This window comes from Mandrillus leucophaeus, unplaced genomic scaffold (genome assembly GCF_000951045.1).
Source record: "Mandrillus leucophaeus isolate KB7577 unplaced genomic scaffold, Mleu.le_1.0 Scaffold211, whole genome shotgun sequence".
Classification (NCBI taxonomy): domain Eukaryota; kingdom Metazoa; phylum Chordata; class Mammalia; order Primates; family Cercopithecidae; genus Mandrillus; species Mandrillus leucophaeus.
This window is the reverse complement of record NW_012102155.1, coordinates 4,354,717-4,362,095: the sequence shown is the minus strand read 5'-3', so window position 1 is coordinate 4,362,095 and position 7,379 is coordinate 4,354,717.

The window sequence follows — 7,379 nt, the reverse complement described above, 5'->3', positions numbered from 1 at the left end:
CTGGCGGCCGACCGCGGCGCGGGAGAGCCCGGGGAAAACACCACGTAGGTGTTTTCTATCCCGAACTCTTGGCTTGCAGAGGGGCAACTCCGAGGAGGCAAACACAAAGAGCAGGATTGGGGGTTTTAAAAACCGCTTGCTTTTAAAACAGCCGAAGACTAGAGCGGTGACGTCCTGGGATTGGGTAGGGGCAGGACTCGATGTGCAAATCTGGAATCTAACGTGAGGCTTAAATCTAAATTTGCGCCATGCACTTCGGTGTTTCCCCACTAAGCTTCGTTCCTTACTTTAACATCCAAAGCTCAAAAATAGAATAGAACAAGATCGAGTGAGGATAGAGGGTGTGTGTGCGTGTGTGTAATAATAATATAGGTTTTCTTACATATTGGAGGAAGTCAGGGATGGTCAAGATTTTTTTCAGGGCGTCGGGAGGCTTTCTATTTTTCTCGGCCTTTGGAGTATCTTCTATGTGATTCAAAGTTCCCATGTCGAACATTCAGTGGCCTGATTTGAGGATTTTGTAGGCAAACATACATATTCCTGTCTTACTCATCAGTTCCTCAAAATCAATGATGAATGGGGTTGGGCTGGGGGGTTGATAATTTGCAAGCAGAGCATGTCTCCCAGCGTACTCTCATTTTCTCCAAAAAACTCATAAGACGGTTTCAGTGACATAGAGGTTCTCTTAACTACACCCAACATATATATTCATAGCAGGGTATCCAGTTAATGAAACGCCGAAAGAGCGAGAAATAGTGAACCAAAACGCTAATTTTTGTAAGCTTCTCCCAGATCAGACAGTCCTTAAGTTCTTCTTTTTTTTTTTTTTTCTTACATTATGTATCTATTAACTCTCCCTGGTTCTCCAGACCTATCTCGAGATTTCCATACCCTCAAGCAAGCCTCGAGCGCACCACACTTTCTTATAACTCATCACTCCCAAATGCTATCTGTTGGAAACGGAGGAGGTGGCACTGAGCAAAAAATCAGACACTATTGTCATCTTCATCATTGGGGCAGATACTCTCAGCGAGCTTTTGCTTTGAATTTAGTCTCATCAGCTTATTACCTTTCAGGTTCATGGATGATGTTTTCTCCAATTACAGAGATAGACTTGGTTTTACGAAACTTAAAAATTTAATCTTAGATTAAATGCAAATTAAATCAGTGAGACACTGTTTTTCATCCGTTGGGCTGATAAAGATATATTGAGTTAGCATGGGTTTGGGAAATAGACCCTCATGTACATTGTTGGTGGGGATAAAAACGATAAACCTCTTTGGAAGGAAATGTAATAATATCAGTCATAACTTTATATGTGCATACTGTTTTCCCCAGCATTTCCTTGTCTAGACATTTATGCAACAGATAAATTCAGCCTATATAAAGATATTTGTTAGAGCACTGTTTCGAGTAACAAACGTCTGGGGAAAACCTAAAGATCCTTCTGTAGAAAGTGGTTATAATACAGTACCATTGAAAAGAATGAAGTTGCTCTACATGTGCTAATGTGGAACAATCTCCAGATTATTACTAGATGAAAAAAAGCAATTTAAGCAAACTAGTGTATAAAAGCAAGGAATACATGCAAGGCTGATAATATGCAGTGGGCACTTTGGCACGTCGTATGTACCATGGGCCTTCCTTCCAGTTGGTTGTACCTGTGGGAAATATTTTTAATGTAGCCCTTTAAGATATACATATGTGTATGCATGCCCACTTGTTTGGCTTTAGGATGTCTCTAGAGCAATACACAAGAAACTAGTGACAGTAAGGATCTGTGGAGAAGAACACAAGCCTGAGGTTAAAGGAGAACTTACTAACTGATATAGTTAGGCTGTGTCCCCACCCAAATCTCATCTTGAATTCCCACGTGTTGTGGGAGAGACCCAGTAGGAGGTAATTGAATCATGGGGGCAGGTCTTTCCCTTGCTGTTCTTGTGATAATGAATAAGCCTCACAAGAGCTCATGGTTTTACAAACAGGAGTCTTCCTGCACGAGCTCTCTCCTGTTGTCTGCCTCTGTGTGAGACCTCCCTTTCACCTTCCACCATGATTGTGAAGTCTCCCCAGCCACGTGGAACTCTAAGTCCAAATAAAACTTTCTTTTGTAAATTGCCGGGTCTCAGCTATACCTTTGTCAGCAGCGTGAAAACAGATTACTATACTACCACTTTTTAGCTTTCTGTATGATTCCATTTGTATTATGTGCAAGCATTGCTTTCCCCCCCACCCCACCCCCCCCTTTGTTTTTTGAGATGGAGTCTCCCTCTGTCGCCCAGGCTGGACTGCAACGGCGGGATCTCAGCTCACTGCAACCTCCGCCTTCTGGGTTGACGCGATTCTCCCGCCTCAGCCTTCCAAGTAACTGGGACCGCAGATGCACGCCACCACACCCAGCTAATTTTTTAATTTTTATTTATTTTTGTTAGAGACGGGATTTCATCACGTTGGCCAGTCTGGTCTTGAACTCCTGACCTCAGGTGATCCACCCACCTCGGCCTCTCAAAGTGCTGGGATTATAGGCGTGAGCCACCACGCCCAGCCTCAAGTATTGCTTTAAAAATTAATTAAAACTCAGCCGTCGCTCTCCAACACGAGCGCTGCCTATAACTCGCCACGCTCCAGCAGAAGAAGGGGTCTAAGTAAGGAGATCTCTATACCAGGGCTGGTACAAAGCTGACTGCCCAAAAATCAATTGGTGGTAAAGAACCCAGGAAGCAATCCCAGCACTCTGGGAGGCCGAGGCGGGTGGATCACGAGGTCAGGAGTTCAAGACCAGCCTGGCCAAGATAGTGAAACCTCGTCCCTAGTAAAAATACAAAAAAAAAAAAAAAATAGCTGGGCGCGGTGGCAGGCGCCTGTAATCCCAGCTACTGGGGAGGCTGAGGCAGGAGAATAGCTTGAACCTGGGGGGCGGAGGTTGCAGTGAGCCACGATCGCGCCACTGCACTCCAGCCTGGGCGACAGAGTGAGACTCCATATCCAAAAAAAACAAAACCCAGGAAGCAACTAGCTACAAACGCCACAAGCGTGCGCCCTCTACTGGACAAGTGAAGAAACCTCATCATTACAGACCTGGTACTGGTACTGTGGCACTGTGGCACTCGGTAAAATTAGACGTTATCAGAAGTCCTCTGAACTTCTGATTCGCAAACTTCCCTTCCAGTGCCTGGTGCAAGAAATTGCTCAGGACTTTAAAACAGATATGCACTTCCAGAGTGCAGCTGTTGGTGCTTTGCAGGAGGCAAGTGAGGCCTATCTGGTTGGCCTTTTTGAAGACACCAACCTGTGTGCTATCCGTGCCGAACATGTAACAATTATGCCAAAAGACATCCAGCTAACACACCACGTACGTGGAAAATGTGCTTAAGAATCCACTATGCTGGGCACGGTGGCTCACGCCTGTAATCCTAACACTTTGGGAGGCCGAGGCGGGCGGATCACCTGAGGTCGGGAGTTCAAGACCAGCCTGACCAACATGGAGAAACCCCGTCTCTACTAAAATAGAAAATTAGCCTGCTGTGGTGGCGCATGCCTGTAGTCCCAGCTACTCAGGAGGTTGAGGCAGGAGAATCGCTTGAACCCGGGAGGCAGAGGTTGCAGTGAGCCGAGATTGCGTCATTGCACTCCAGCCTGGGCAAGAAGAGTGAAACCCTGTCTCAAAAAAAAAAAAAAAAAAAAGAATCCACTATGATGGGAAACACTTTATTCTGAAGAAAAAAACAAACAAACACACAAAAAAAAATTCTCTTCCTCCTATTATTGGTAGTTCTGAACATTAGATTTTTTTTTTCCATGGCGTTAAAAGGTACCTAAGTACATATGATTGCGAGTGGAAAAGGGGACAGAAATCAGGTATTGGCAGTTTTTCCATTTTCATTTGTGTGTGAATTTTTAATATAAATGCGGGGACATAAAGCATTAATGCGAGTCAAAATGTTTCAGTGAACAAGTTTCAGCAGTGCAACTTTATAATAATTATAATAAACCTGTTAAATTTTTCTGATAATGCCTGCATTTGGATTTTTTTAAAACAAATAAATTTCTTATTGACAGCAACTAAATGGTGTTTGTAGCATTTTTATCATACAGTAGATTCCGTTCATTCACTATACTTTCTGAGTTGTCCTACATGCAAGTACATTTTTTGGTTGTTTTCTGTTTGTTTGTTTGCTTTTGTTTTTGAGACAGTGTCTCACTCTGTCACCCTGGCTGGAGGGCAGTGGTATGATCTCGGCTCACTGCAACCTCCGCCTCCCAAGTTCAAGCAATTTTCTGCCTCAGCCTACTGAGTAGCTGGGATTATAGGTGCCCGCCACCATGTCCGGCTAATTTTTGTATTTTTAGTAGAGACAGGGTTTCACCATCTTGGCCAAGCTTGTCTTGAACTCCTGACTTTGTGATCCACCCATCTCGGCCTCCCAAAGTGCTAGGATTACCGTCATGAGCCACCGCAACCAGCCGAAGTTTTTAATGTTGTCTGTCTTCTGTGCCGTTCCTGTAAGTTTGCTATTAAAATATATTAAACTATAAAAAATTAATTAAAACTCAATTGTAAAAGCACTACAAGTTCAGTGACTAGTAATAGTAATAGAAATTGAAGTTGCAATGCATTCCAACTTTTTTCATATAATGGCACACATTGAAAATGATATTTGTACAACCCACTGAAACAATCAGTCAAAGATGCATCTTGCAGCCAGAACCTACTAATATGAGGACTCTGATCACCGTAGGTCCCATCCATGGCCTCTCAGAGCACTGAGGAGACACCACACCTGAATCCCATCTCTGTGTACCAGAATGCCAATGGCACACCAGATGGAAAGTTCTACTCAAACCAGGGAAAAATAGAAAACATCTAAACATAGAGAAATTATTAAAGTAGACACATCTACTCAAAGATGCTTATACAAACTTAAAATGGTAATTATGAAAATGATTGACTTAATGTGTTTATAGAATGCTGCTTAACATGCTTGCTATGCTTATATAACATTATTGCAACTGAGTAAAAATAAATATCCATGTTGACAAGACTGGAAAATTTACATATGTTTGGGATTAGGTTATAAGATTTTGTTTCTATTTTCAAAATGTTTCCAATGATATCGCATTTGTTTTGTAATATAAAAAGTTATTATTTGGGCGCGGTGGCTCACGCCTGTAATCCAGCACTTTGGGAAGCCGAGATGTGCAGATCACCTGAGGTCAGGAGTTCGAGACCAGCCTGATCAACAAGGTGAAAACCCATCTCTACTAAAAATACAACAATTAGTCAGGCATGGTGGCAGGTGCTTGTAGTGTAGTCCCAGCTACTCAGGAGACTGAGACAGAAGAATTGCTTGAACCCGGGAGGCAGAGGTTGCAGTGAGCCATGATCGTGCCACTGCACTCCAGCCTGGGTGATGGAGTGAGACTCTATCTCAAAAAAAAAAAAAAAAAAAAAAGGTTATCAAGACAAAAATGTTAGTAAAAGAAGTTTCACTGCAGTGTGACCACTGTCTTAATCATGACGTTTTAGGAAAACATCTGGTTCAATTACTGGAATATTTAAACTTAATTTTGCAGATTCTACATATGAATTTTTTTTTTTTTTGAGAGATAGGATCTCACTCTGTTGCCCAGGCTATATATCACAGTGGCACAATCAGACCTCATTGCAGCCTCAAACTCCTGGGCTTCCAGGTTCCAGTGATCTTCCCATCTCGACCTCCTCAGCAACTGGGACTACAGGCACACACCACTGTGCCAGGCTAATGTTTTTCTTTTTTTAGAACCAGAGTCTTGCTGTGTTGTCCAGGCTGGTTCTGAACTCCTGGGCTCATGTGATCCTCTCACCTTAGTCTCACAAACTGCTGGAATTACAGGTGTGAGCCACTGTGCCCAGCCTACATATGAATTCATAACTATTTTACTACGAGGCTAGTTTCAGTATGTGAATCCCAGTCAATGAGCAAGAGGAAAGAAGATAATGGGTAAACAATTTTCCTACATAAATTCAAAGTCTTACTACAGAGGTTTTAGGAGACATGAAGACTATGAACTGACTTTTGCTACATCAGGGTGTCAGGCCCCCAAGTCACTCTACTGCTCCAAACTCTCCTCTCACGATCCAAGGTGGAGCCCAGGCTACGATAGACTGAAAGATAGACGGAGGCATTCAAGCGCCTCTTACACCCAGCAATGATCCGTCTTTCAGACTGTACCTCCCACTCTTACACATCTTGTGAGCTTAGCTTACTCTTCCATAGCCTTTATGAAAGCTCTCCCCTTTTATTTCCATCTTTTCAATCCTTTTAAGATTTAGTGTTTTCTGGCCAGGCACGGTGGCTCTCTCCTGTAATCCCAGCACTCTGAGAGGCTGAGGTGGGCAGATCATGAGGTCAGGAGTTTGAGACCAGCCTGGCCAGCATGGTGAAACCCCGTTTCTATTAAAAATACAAAAAATTAGCCGGACATGGTGGCGCGCACCTATAATCCCACTACTCGGGAGTTTGAGGCAGGAGAATTGCTTCAACCCAGGAGGCAGAAGTTCCAGTGAGCCAAGATCACACCACTGCCCTCCAGTCTGGGCAACAGAGTGAGACTCCATCTCAAAAAAAAAAAAAAAAAGAGATCTAGTGTTTTCTCCGTGAAGCTTTTTCTAACTGTTCCCATCCATAGGGATCAATCTTAAAACAATTACAGCCCCCATTGCCTGTTGTATTCATCATTGGAAACTGCCTTATGACCTCTGTTGTACTGTTATTTAATTAGTCTTGGTTCTGTTTCTTACATCTGTATGTAGAAAGCAAATCCTTTAAAAGAAGTTATATTTCTTAGTATCCTTGTACATTATGGAAGCTCAGTGTTTGTAGAATATTGCCTCAGTGTTTGTAGAATATTGCCGGCCTATATCCTTGTACATTATGGACGCTCAGTGTTTGTAGAATATTGCCAGCCTAGACAGTTTTATTTCAGGCACTCAATAAGTATCTCCCAAATGAATGACTCACATCAGTGACATTGTAATAAAATTGTTTTGCAGTCTGCATTGTGTCTTTTAGGAAAATTAATTGTTGCACAAATGTTATTCCAAGAACTGACAGAGGTTACATTAAAATGTGATGTAAATATTAGTTACTATGACTAATGTCAAAAAGGGGAATTGAGAAAATCTACAGAGAACAAAATCTTAATTATTTTAATACATACAATAACTCTTGATCTCAGATGTCTTCCAATAACATGCAGGGATCCTATGAAGCCATATATGATGAGACTCACTATGGAAGCATACCCATAAAATTTTCTATAATAACCAGTGCAAGAAGCACTGGTTACTAAGTGTAGAACACTAAGGCACTGGTTAAGAAATGTATGCGATTTTCTGT